This window comes from Ctenocephalides felis, unplaced genomic scaffold (genome assembly GCF_003426905.1).
Source record: "Ctenocephalides felis isolate EL2017-DRISC unplaced genomic scaffold, ASM342690v1 CF-g0.4_SCAFFOLD_00845, whole genome shotgun sequence".
Lineage (NCBI taxonomy): Eukaryota > Metazoa > Arthropoda > Insecta > Siphonaptera > Pulicidae > Ctenocephalides > Ctenocephalides felis.
In genome coordinates, this window is record NW_020536999.1 from 68,128,885 (window position 1) to 68,142,480 (window position 13,596).

Below are 13,596 nucleotides of genomic sequence, written 5' to 3' on the forward strand. Positions count from 1 at the left end.
ACCTCCAAATGACATTTTTTTAACTTATTTTATTGAGTGTCCATAACCGCTGGACCTGCCTTTCCAAAAAATTTAATCAGTCAATACAAGTAAAAGGTGTTTTGAATTATTAAAATTGGTTCATCCCTGTTCCCGAAATCGTCGACGAAAATTTGTATCCGCGCACACACATACACACACACACACAATACATCCATTTTTTCTAAGGTATGCCAAAATGTTCAGAAACCTTTGAAACGTAAAGATATAAAAAATTTCATTTTCGATTATTTTGCGAATACTATAACTTGCCCTACGGAAGTTAAAAATTGAGATTAAATTATTAAGTTTAGATCACATTCAGAACTAGTTGCAAATGACATTTTGCCTTGAGACAAGTGTAAATAATCGACTTAATTTATAATCAATCAATATATTAATTCATGAGCGATATATGAGTGTGCCGATTTGGTATAGAGCAATTCATAATATGAGAACTATTGCAGATTATTAAATTCTTTGCAATTTGTCTGGTTACACATCATAGAAAAACCAACACGTGTCTAGTTTATGTACGTAGTATTTTCTAAAAGCACAGTAGAATAATCGAAACTTTGATTAATTTTTACAATTAAACTATTATCGTAATACTGTAATATGTTTGTATGTTTATTAAAATCTGGTACTATACGCCATGCCAAGTCTCATTAAAATCAGAGATAATTTTTTTAACAATCAATTACGATTAAGTTTTTCTAGTATTTTTTTATTATTCAGAAATTTTATATATTTTATTTATTAATTTTATTATTATTATTATTTGCTTTTATTTTATATTAAATCATCATACTACGGATATCATTTTAATGTAAATACTATCTTTTGTACTCTTTTTCATTTAAATTTATGTTATTGTTCATTATTATTACTAGATGTTAACTTATTTAACAGTTGTAATAAATATTGTAATTAAAAAAAATACGAAGAAACGGCCTGGCAGTCTTTGATCAGCACGATTACCTAATAATATTTTTCTAATATTTAAAATTGTTTCAGAATTTTTGGCTAAAACGCGATCAAATTTTTTTTAGTTTTTTGCTAATTTTGAAGAAACGACTCAGCCGATGGAATCGAAAAACCAATCAATCAACTTGAGTGCAAATTTCTGAAAACGGTTCGACTGTTTTTGAGAAAATATTGATAAAAGGTCTAATTTTAACAAACACCAAAAAAACTTTGGTCATTTTTTCAAAATTTGATGAATTTTTAAAATTAAACGACTTGCCGTAGGGCCATAATATTTTAGTATGTTTCATAATCTCGTAAAAATGTTTTACAAAAATCGTCTTTTTTCAACAATTAGTTACAAAAAACCGTCCTACAAATCTTTACCAAAAACTAATCAGGACGATTTTGAACCAATATCTTTCAAACGGTTTTTTAATTTTCAAAATCAATTCAAGATTGCGGACCAACAAAATTTTTCAATCTTTTTTTACATTTTTAAAGGAAACTGCTCGGCCAATCGTTGCGCAAAGCTTATAAACACTGACCCTTAAATTACATATTATTACAAACTCTAGCTTTTAAATTTTTGAAATCAGTACAGCCGTTTTGGAAAACAATTCGACGTAAGGTCAAAAATCTGCTCACATACATACACCCATAAAATGATCTTCGATTCAGCTTGACTTGAAACGTCAAGAATACATGAAATTAGCAAATCGAATTTTCTTGCGAAACTACAAACTTTTCCTTCGGGAAGATAATAATGATGTATGTAGATCATGTACTCTAACTAACGTCTGTACATTTACATTTGCATATCTCAGCAAACTATTCTGAAACTCTGGGAAATCTCTAATATTTTTTCACTTATACAAATACTACTACTAATACTGATACAAGTACTAGAATACAAATATGATGAAGCACTGTGATTTTCTTATCTGTTTTAAAAATTAATCTTGTACATGAATTTATCAATGTTTTCACAAAAGTGTAAATTTATAAAAAAAATTTTTGCTAATTATATAATCTGATTTTGCTTTAAAAATACTGGTACTCAAAAAATCTGAAGCAATTTAATACGATGTTAACTGAGCATATTAAAAATTTAAACCATAATATAGATTTTTTTAACCATAAAATTTTACATTTTGAAGAGAACGTAATTAAAAGAAGATTTGCTAAGGGGTTTTGTTTGCAATTACATAACTACAGGGTCATAAACAAATGCTTTGACAATACGGCTCTGAACGAAACAAACACGTGGTTTCTTAATAGCGTGTCAAAATTTCTTAAAAAATGACAAGATCCCATCGCTTTTTAAATTTCCCGTAAAATTTGAACACATGCTGAAAACTGCTTAAAGAAAAAATGTGACATTTCTATCTTAAACTCCGAAGAGTAAATACATAGTTTCGACAACTTGTTAAGTTATCATTGTTTTTGATGTGTTTTACCATTTGTGATGTTAAAAAATATATATCTTATCAATGTGCACATACTCATATCATGGATTAATAATGGTTTCATATGCTATGTAAGGATAAATTGTAATTGATAAGGATAAATTGTAAGTGTATTATTATTATTATTATTTTTTTTCATGAAATTTCTTACATATAATTTATTTAGTATAATTTTTATAGTTAATTTGATTACCACTGAATGATGGCTAAGATGCTAGACCAAACGTATAGATTTTAAATAAATAACTTTTAAAAAAACTCTCATATAATTTTTATAATTTCAGAAAACAGTCTACAATTGCTGTGAAGTGATAGTCTAGTGAAGTGTTGAGAAAGATTAAGTGTCTAGTATTAATTTTCTTCTAATAAAATTAATACCAGTGTCAGAAATTTTACTGAGTGTTTAAAATATTTTAGTGCTATAAGTGTTGTATTTGGACCAAATAGTTTTGGACATTATTGATATAAGGTTTGCAAATTCGTTTCGTATCTGAACTAAGCAAGTAAGTTAGATTTTTGCACCTCTAAGTTAATTATATGACTAAATTTTAGTTAAATAAATCTAAGCTATTATTTAAAGATACTTAATTATCTTCAAGAAATTTCAAATCATTAAAAGAAAAAAAAGTCTGAGAATATTTAAAGAAATTCCAAGTTTAAAAAAAATGTTCAAATTTTTCGATTGTTTTCAAAATTTTTAAAATTGTACATTTTTTTCAATATGCTCAAAAAAATATTATTTTTCTTAACTGTGCTTTTAAAACTTTAAAATTAAGCTACCAGCAATTTCTTTCCCCCAGTAGAAATGTATCGTGGTGCAATATTCAAATCTTGTTTTTAGATGAACCTGACAACATTTGGTTTATTACAAATAAAAAACATGTTTCCCATCTCATTTACACATCTATTTTTTTATTTACACGAATTATACATAGTTTTTAAATGAGGGGCTAATGGTTGGTGGGCAACCAAGGTTCGTTTCTTCAGTATTATCGAACTTGGGAAATACATGGTATTTATAATGGTCACGAAAAATTTTTTTTTAATAATTAATTAGCACCAAAAACATGACTAAAGCTTTTAAGAAGTCATATGCTCGATCGTTTGATTAATAGTTTGATACATTTTTTTAAATAAATTCAGTATAAAAGATGCCATGCACCACTAGTTTTTACAATCTTGCAAACGGTGTTGAGTCTGAATTCATGGAAAAAATACATTTATTTGTCTGTGAAGTAATTATTAGATGTTGCAAAGTTAATAAACCATATCGGTTGTAGTTAAGCTATTTGATCAATGTTTAGAACAAACAGAATTGACAATACATGTTTATGAATATTATATTCCATTAATATATAAATTTAGAAACTATCGAAAAGTTTCCAAACATTCACTATTGTTTCAGGATGTTTTTCGAAAACATAAAATTTTGGCTAACACAACTATTTGGAATTTTTAGAAAGATCAAGATAACATAAAATTAGCATATCAAATTTTCTGTCGAAACCATACGCCTTCGAAGGATTATACTACCAAATGATCAGACAAGTGCAAACTGATATCGCTACTGCTTGATATACAGACAGCCTATGGTTGCAAGATCAAAGCTTTACCACGGAGATAATAACAAGCTGGATTTAGGTGCGATTCGAACTAGTGGTGCCTGGCATAAGGCAAATTGCTGAAACATTTCTTACCGGAAATTGAAATTTTTAGGTGCTTTAGAATATTTGTTTTTTTTTTCAGATCATTTGCGTAGCTAATTTAGAAACGAAATATCAAAGCACGTAATGCCGCGTCGCTATCTAGCATTGGCATTTTATTAATTTTTAACTTCCCGAAGGAGAAGTTTATGTTTTCATCAAAACATTCGATTTGCTAATTTTATGTTTTCTCGACGTTTCAAGCCATTCTGAATCGAATGAGACAAAATTTGGAAAAAGTATGTGTGTGTGTATGTGCGTGTGTGTGCGTGTATGTGAACAGATTTTTTGCCATAAATCCACGTTTTCTCAAAAACGGCTGGACCGATTTCAAAAATTTAAAAGCCATTCGATGTATCTCGATGAGGACTATCGTTTGTCAGTTTCGAGCTACGATCGACCGAGCCGTTTCTTTGTAAATCGCAGAAAAGTGAAAAAAATTTCGTCCACGTTTTAGCCCGCAATTCTGAACCGATTTTGAAAATTCAAAAACCGTTCGAAAGATATTGGTTGGGAATCGTGCTGATTAGTTTTTGGTGCAGATAGAACGGGCCGTTTTCTTGTAATAAAGTGTAAAAAAAAAATCCACGATTTTTATGATTATTTTTTTGACGGTAGATACCATAGTCTAGAAGACATACTAAAATATTACGGCCTTACGACAACTCGTTTAGCTTTAAAAATTCGTCAAAGTTTGCAAAAATTGGTATCGTTTTTTTGACATTTGTCAAAATTAGACCTTTCGTCGACGTTTTCTCGAAAACGCCTGAACCGATTTCAGAAATTTAAAAGCCAATAGATGTATCTCGATGAGCACTATCGTTTGTGAGACGATCTACCAACCGTTTCTTTGTAATTTGAAGAAAAGTGTTAAACTTTTTGTTCACATTTAGGCTCAAACTACCGAATCGATTTTAAAAAATTAAAAACTGTTCGAAAGATATTAGTTGGGAATGATACTGATTAGTTTTAGCTGAAAATCTACCGAGCCGTTTTCTTGTAATTAACTGTTGGAAAAAAACCTTAAGCAGATTTTCATGGAACTTTTTTTGGCGATATATATCACGGTCTTATAAAACTTACTGAAATATTATTGCCTTACGACAAGTAGTTTAATTTTAAAAATTCATCAAAGTTTAAGAAAGAGAGTAGTTTTTTTTTGTAAAAATTAAAATTAAATGAATTACTTGGTATAACGATAGAGTACTTGGTCTTAATGAACATACTAAACCATTCAAGTCCTACGGAAACTGGTTCAATTATAAAAATCATTAATTTATGAAAATTTGCTTTTAGAAAATACTCCGAGTTGACGTGTTCGTTCGTTTTCAATTATGTGTAATAAATTCACTCGGAATACTTCTAATCACTCACAAATTATTTGTTTATCATTGATTAAGTCGATTATTTACAATTATCGGGAAGTTCATGTAACTTGCCTCAAGGCTAAATACCAATACCAACTAGTTTTTCAACGAATCTCCAAAACTGCTAGACCTGCCTCTGATATGTTTTTTGAATCAAAAAAATTGGACGCTCTTTGTAACGATTTTGTAATTGGACGACTTTGTAAAAAACTATTCAGCACGTCTACCCATCAATACAGTTCGAATGTTTCTTGAATCATTCAAATCGGTCGCGCTCAAAATTGCCAATCAATTGTTAGTTATTGAGTCGTATCTTTGAAACGACTGGACCTGCCGTGGCCAAAGACTAATCAGGCCGTTTCCCGATCAATACGAATCGAATGTTTTTTGAATCATTCAAATCGGATAACCCGTGCTTTCGAAATAGTGGACGAAAAATTATACCTGAACATACACACACATATAAATCCATTGTTTCGAAGGTATGCCAAAATATCAGAAGGTCCGAAAACCTGAAGATATGCAAAAAATTTTGATTTTTTACGATGACTATAACTTACCCTACGGGAAGTTAATAAATTATCCAACGAATAAATCTTTAAATTGATAACATGGCATAATATTGACATATAAAATGGCATTTAATATATGCAACGTTAATAAATATTGCTTTATGGTGCACGAATATGATTATCTAAAAACAGGTTAGATAACTTATTAACATAACGTCCATTATTATCGTATCAATCATTATAAAATTATTTCCAATGCAATTAATAAAAATTACATTGATTTTAGTCCAATTAATTTAAACGTCAGTCCACTTAAAAACTGACATTTTACCTTGTTAACATTTCCTTATCATGAAGAAAAAACTAGATTTAGAATAATGCGTAAATTTTATTATTCGGGTTATAAATAACTGACCCGACTTGCCGCTTTTTTATTGCTGCTGCATAACAAATGACGTTTTATTGGTTTTTACTTGCATATTTAAAATGATTTAGAACTCGTATTAGTCATGGAAAAACGGTGTCATTAGATAATTACAATCTTTAGAAAATCCGATCTGGTAATTTGTTTGTTTTTCGGCATCTCAAGTCACGATGAAAACGTTTTAGTAGGGGAGACTTGGTGCCACCTTTTTTGATCAACTATAATTCTACTAATTTACCAGTTAGCTGGAGAAAAGTAAATTTGAACATTTGTCAGCGTGGAAATACTGAAATATTGTCTTCAAATATAATGGATCAGTCATAAAATCAGATCATACAATAATAAGAAGACATACAGTGTTTGCGCCGCACCTGTGTAGGTTGTCGGACCTGTAAAAGGTTTGTTTTTCTACTCGGACAATACGTTTCAAATTTAGGCAATCGGGCAATTCTGACTCATAAAAAGGCCGATGCAGGCAATAGTTTTTGGCATTCAAATCAATTCATTCCGCGCCTTTCATTCGTTCAGTTACTTTCAGTTCCTTTCAGTGTTCGAGTCGATTTATTCCGTGGCTTTCATTCATTTTGGTTTAATTCATTCATTCAGTTACTTGCAATCAATACATTCAGTTCCTTTCAGTGTTTGTTATCAGTTCAATATTATCAGTGGATTAAATTTCTATTGTGTGTCAAGTCAACAGTTATTTTTATTTGTCAGTGTATTCGAATTTCTTTTCAACCTATCCAACCGACTACGCTGATGTTTCCAGATCCAACCAAATAGCTGCCGCGGCTTGGACTTCCAAAACAGATAACATTTTCATACAATATTAATTAGTGTTCATTTTTGTTTTTTTTTTCATTTATTAAAATTTATATAGAATATATTTTAGTTTATTATTGATTACGGAGTAAGAAGAATTTGATTTTTAATTTATATTTGTTTACCATTGGTTTTTGTTTTCTGAATACATTTAATTTTTTTATTTTTCCTCGAAGTATAAAATACTTCGAAAGGGGTTGAGAAACCCCCCAACATCAACATTTGGTCCTTCGAGCCGGATCCTAATTATTATTAGGATTAATTGGGGTATACAGAAAACAAAATAATATATAATGGCGCCTAAAATCGATATTGGTGCAGAAATTGCACGTCTAACCGCCAAGAGAGAGATGTACTTTTCAATTGTGCAAGAAACGTACGATCTATCGCAACAGATTGATGTATCTTCAAATAAGACACAATTTCTTGAAAATTTATATATTACTGAAAATGCTCGTGAACAATTTATTCAATTGTGCGATGAAATAAACAAATTAAAATATTTAGATAATCCTAGTTTCATTCCGGAATATTCCGCAATAAAGGCCCTTGAAACGATGTATGCCAAAATAAAACACGCTGAGAAATTACTAGATAATAAAATGCGCATAGTTCTTCAATTAAAGACATAGTACCCAAACAACATTTACCGTCCATTGAAGTACCTAAATTCTCAGGAGATATTCAACAATGGCCATTATTTTATGAAACATTCAATTCACTAATTCATGAAAATACCGAGTTAGATAATGTTTCAAAATTTCATTTTTTAAAAGGAGCGTTACAGGGCCCGGTTTTAAAAATATTCCATTCTATACTACCGACCGCAAATAATTATCAAATTCTTTGGGAAGCGCTCATAAAAAAATACCAAAATAAACGGTACTTAGCCACCAATTATTTCAAACAACTATTGTCATTCAAAACCATTTCATCTGGACAAATAAATTCATTCCTGGAAAAATTCGATACCGCGGTGCAAGCGCTCTCCCAATTGAATATTCCCGACGCCTATGATTTCCTTATTACGTCACTGGCATTCTCGAAACTCGATCCGTTGTTACAAGAAAAATTCGAGCATTTTTATCAAGGTGAGTTTCCCAAATACCAAGACCTCCTGCATTTTCTTCAAAAGTCACAACAGGCAAAAAATCAAGTATATGGTATGACCAACAATTCACTAATGACAAACCCAATTACAAAAACACTAAAATTAGCCGGTCATTTTTGTTAAAAAATAAATATGATAACAAATGTTTGTGTGTCGGGAACAACACAGAGTGTTTACTTGTTCGAAATTTCTTTCATTGAGTATACCTGATAGGCGATCCCTTATTCAAAAATTAAACTTATGCGACAATTGTTTGGGTCATAAGATAACGACTACGTGTCGATCGAATAAAACCTGTTTATTATGTAACGAACGACATCACTCGCTATTGCATACTGGTAGCAATTTTGCGAGTACGGATCAAAATAATCTTTCTAATTCCAAATCAGGTAGTACGGTTTTATGCGCATTTAATCAAAACAAAATCGCACATCATATTACCATATTGCCGACAGCAGTAGTAAAGTTACTACTAGAAAAGAAAACATTTTATTACGTACAATTATTGATTCGGGAAGCGATAGAAATTTTGTGACATTAACTTGGTGCAAAAAGGCTGATTTACAAATTCTTCCAATATCAACCCAAGTGATCGGGTTAGGCAATTCGTCACATAAAGTTATTGGATTAGTTAATTTCACTTTGAAATCTTTAATTGATTCTTATCAGTTATCGGTCTGTGCATACGTAGTACACGAGATAGTGGGAAAGCAACCACAAATTACCATTCCGATTTCATCCATCAAAACATTTCTGAATTATCCTTTAGCGGATCCTAACTTTCATACACCCCAGGAGGTCGACGGAATTTTGGGTTGCGATGTTTTCGGCGAAATTCTTGGCACTCATCAGGTTAAAAATGATAAAGGATTACCTGTGGCCCTAGAAACCCGGTTGGGTTATCTAATATTAGGTTCCATTCCTGATTTATTTGAAAATACCGGCACTTCTACTAATTTATGTAATGTTTCAGATTTAGATTTTCATTTACAAATGAATAAATTCTTACATTAGAAGACATTCCCGAAATAATCCCCTCTTCTAACGATGATTTATGCGAAAACCATTTTACTACAACTACTACGCGATCTGCAGATGAACGATATGTAGTAGCGCTGCCTTTTAAAAATGAAGGCAGGAATTTATACAAATCATTTCATTTAGCCTAAAGCGATACCACATGCTTGAAAATAAATTTTTGAAATATCCCGAATTTCATAAAAAATATGCCGCCGTTATAGAAGATTACCTGACTCAAAACCAATTATCCTTTGTCGATTATTGTCCGGTAGATCATGAAGTCGATGATTTTATTAAAATAAAAAATGGATATTTATTCCACATTTCGCAGTCGAAAAAGAAAGTTCCTCCACGCCTTTACGCGTTGTGTTTGATGCATCTGCGAAAAATTCAGAATTCACTTCCTTGAACGAAATTTTGCATGTTGGTCTAAATTACAAACCGACATTTGTTCAATCCTTCTAAATTTCGTTTCGGGCCTATAGCATTAACAGCTGATATCAAACAAATGTATCGTAATATTGGGTTCGTAAACAAGATAGAAAATATCAAAATCTTATGGAGACCGTTTCCAGATGCACCCATTGGCATCTATGAATTAAATATTGTAACTTTTGGTCTATCGTCATCTCCCTTTCAAGCTATCAGAACCATCAAACAACTTTCCCGAGACGAATGTTCCAAATATTCTCAATCTATTTCTAGAATTCTTGAGAACGATGTCTATATTGATGATGTGGTTACAAGTATCGACTCCTTGGATAGCGCTAAAACCATTTGCGAGGGTTTGCAGACTGTATTATCGTCTGGTGGTTTTGAATTAAAAAAGTGGGAATCTAATAATTGTAATATGCGTAAACTTTTTCCTAATGATTCTGATGTACAAAACAAACATTTCTCTAAATCGGAATTTTCAAATGGAATCTTCTACAAAGTATTGGGATTAAATGGGATCCCTTATCAGATAATTTTTCATTCGAAATAAAGCTTACGTGGAGAAAATGGACAAGAGACACACTTCTTTCAGTAATAGCGCGAATCTGGGATCCTCTGGGTTTCCTAACTCCGATAGTTGTTAAGATAAAAATATTATTGAAAAAATTTGGACATTAAAAATCGATTGGGATGAGGAATTACCATCATTTATTATTACATCATGGTTAGCCGTATATTCCGAATTAGAGCATCTTAATAACTATCAGATTCCGCGTTATCTCGAAACATCAAAACAAAACAAATGTTCATTATTTGGTTTCGCGGATAGTTCAGAGCAAGCGTATGGAGCGGTAGTTTATATTAAATCTCTTGGCAATCCGAATTTCTTGTTGATTTCAAAATCGCGTGTAACACCGATTAAAAACCAAACATTAGCCAGCTTGAACTTTGTGCCTGTCATTTACTGTCAAACTTCTGAATTTTATATTAACGAATAACCAACATAGTATAGATTTTTGATTCTATTTACTGTTTTTCCGATTCTATGATTGTCCTTCACGGTTAGCAGGACCGGCTACTCGTTGGAAAACATTTGTAGCCAATAGGGTAACAAAAATACGGGATCTCATTCCTAATGGCACAATGGCTTCACATTCCTTCTAATCAAAATGCAGCCGATTGTGTTTCCCGAGGTCTTCGACCTAAGGATTTATCCAACTAAGAATTGTTGTTTGGGCCGGATTGGTTGAATGGTCCATATCAACTTGGCCTGCAAAAACGGTTGAACCTTCCGGAGATATTGATCAAGAAAGAAAAGCTAACGTTCTAATAGTAAGAGTGTCATACCACCGATCAATCCTTTATATGAATTAACGCAAAATTTTCTAGTTGGTGCAAACTTGTAAGAATTTTCGCTTATATATTGAAGTTTTGTAAAATTATAACAATCGAAACCGACTTTTGACTTCAGATTTGAAACAAGCGAGGTAATTATTATTCGATTAGTCCAAGAACATCATTTTCCCGAAGAATTCAAACTATTAACGAACGGAAAGTCTTGTTCGAAGAAGTTTTGCCGACTAATTTGGTTTTGGGATTCTAATAATTGTTTACGCGTTAAAGGTAGATTAGGATTAACAACTAATAACAATCCACTTCTTTTGCCAAAAAGACCAAGTAGTAAATTGTCTCATAGATTACTACCATATTAATAATTTACATACTGGATCAAACTAGTATTAATCTTTATTGAGGCAAAAATATTGGATCTTGTCGGCTCGTGCAATAATTCGTAATCGTCTTCACAAGTGTATAACTTGTTTTCGACGAATCCGAAACCCCATTTTTCCATTCATGGGCGACTTACCAGTACCGCGCATAACAGCCAGTAGAGCTTTCCTAAACGTCGGCGTTGATTATGCAGGCCCCTTCAATACTCCATGAGTCGTCACAGAGGCGCTCGAACCTACAAGGCTTATATATGCTTGTTCATCTGTTTAGCCACTAAGGCGATACATCTCGAATTAGCTTCAGATTTAACACGATACATTTTTAGATTGCTTGAAACGATTCCTAGCCCGGCGTGGTCCTATCAAATGTATTTACTCCGATTGTGGAACCAATTTTATAGGAGCCAAAAATACTCTTGATTCCTTATTCCTTCCTCCTAAATTCCGAAGAGTATAAAAAGCGTTTCAATGAATTATTGGTTTACATGACATTGAATGGAAATTTAATCCACCGTTTGCCCCACATTTTGGAGGTATATGGGAGGCGAATATTAAATCAGTGAGACCCATTGTTTAAAGTTATAGGTTGCAAATTTTATCCTACGAAGAGTTTAATACAGTCCTCAATCAAATCGAAGCCTTACTGAATTCAAGACCGTTATGTTGGCGAGCAATGATCCGTCGGACCCTCAGCCCTCTTACGCCTGCGCACTTTTTATGCAAGAGCCTCTGTCGGATTTGCCCGTTGACTATGAAAACTTGAATTTGACTAAAAGAAAACAATTGCTAGATCATATTGTCGCTTCTTACTGGAAGCGATGGAATGTGGAATATCTGACCGAGCTACGGTCCGACAGAATGGAATACAGTCACTAATCTATTAAAAAGGGTGATTTGGTAGTTGTAAAACAAGAGATGCGCGTCCGCTCCATTGGGGGTTGGGAAGAGTTGAAGAGGTTTTTCCGGGCTCCGATGAGTGGTTCGAGTAGCATTGGTAAAAACGGGAAATCCTAATCAAGCGGCCCTGTTGTCAAACTATGCCCCCTACCTATTCAATAGTTTATATCTGAATTATTCATTTCAAAAAAAAAAAAAAAACTTTTCTATCTCATGATATATTTGCTTCTATATTAGTTTTTGCCAAATTTCAATCTCCAGGGCGATGAGAACACCCCTCATAGTCTCTGGAAGATTCTTGTAAATGTCCAAAAAATCTAGACCCTGGCGCGAAAATAAACTTCCCAATCTAGATCGTGTGAATGTGGTAGGTTGTGAGAGCGGGACCCTGGCGCGAGGTCAGGCTTCCGTAACCGTCTACTTGAATGAAAGTTTGAATTTATTTTGGCAATTCTATCCTTCCTAATCATGAGGTTCACTATGTACCAATTTCGAGTATTTTCAGAAGTATAAAGGCTAACCTTTTAGTCGGGGGAAAATGTTTGCGCCGCACCTGTGTTGTGCGGACCTGTAAAAGGTTTGTTTTTCTACTCGGACAACACGTTTCAAATTTAGGCAATCGGGCAATTCTGACTCATAAAAGGCCGATGCAGGCAATAGTTTTTGCCATTCAAATCATTCATTCCGCGCCTTTCATTCGTTCAGTTACTTTCAGTTCCTTACGTGTTCGAGTTGATTATTTCGTGTTTTCATTCATTTTGTTTAATTCTTCTTCAGTTACTTGCAATCAATACTTCAGTTCCTTTAGTGTTTGTTATCAGTTCAATATTATCAGTGGATTAAATTTCTATTGTGTGTCAAGTCAACAGTTATTTTTTATTTGTCAGTGTATTCGAATTTCTTTTCAACCTATCCAACCGACTACGCTGATGTTTCCCAGATCCAACCAAATAGCTGCCGCGGCTTGGACTTCCAAAACGATAACATTTTCATACAATATTAATTAGTGTTCATTTTTGTTTTTTTTTTTATATAAAATTTATATAGAATATATTTTAGTTTTTTATTGATTACGGAGTAAAGAATTTATTTTTAATTTATATTTGTTTACCATTGGTTTTT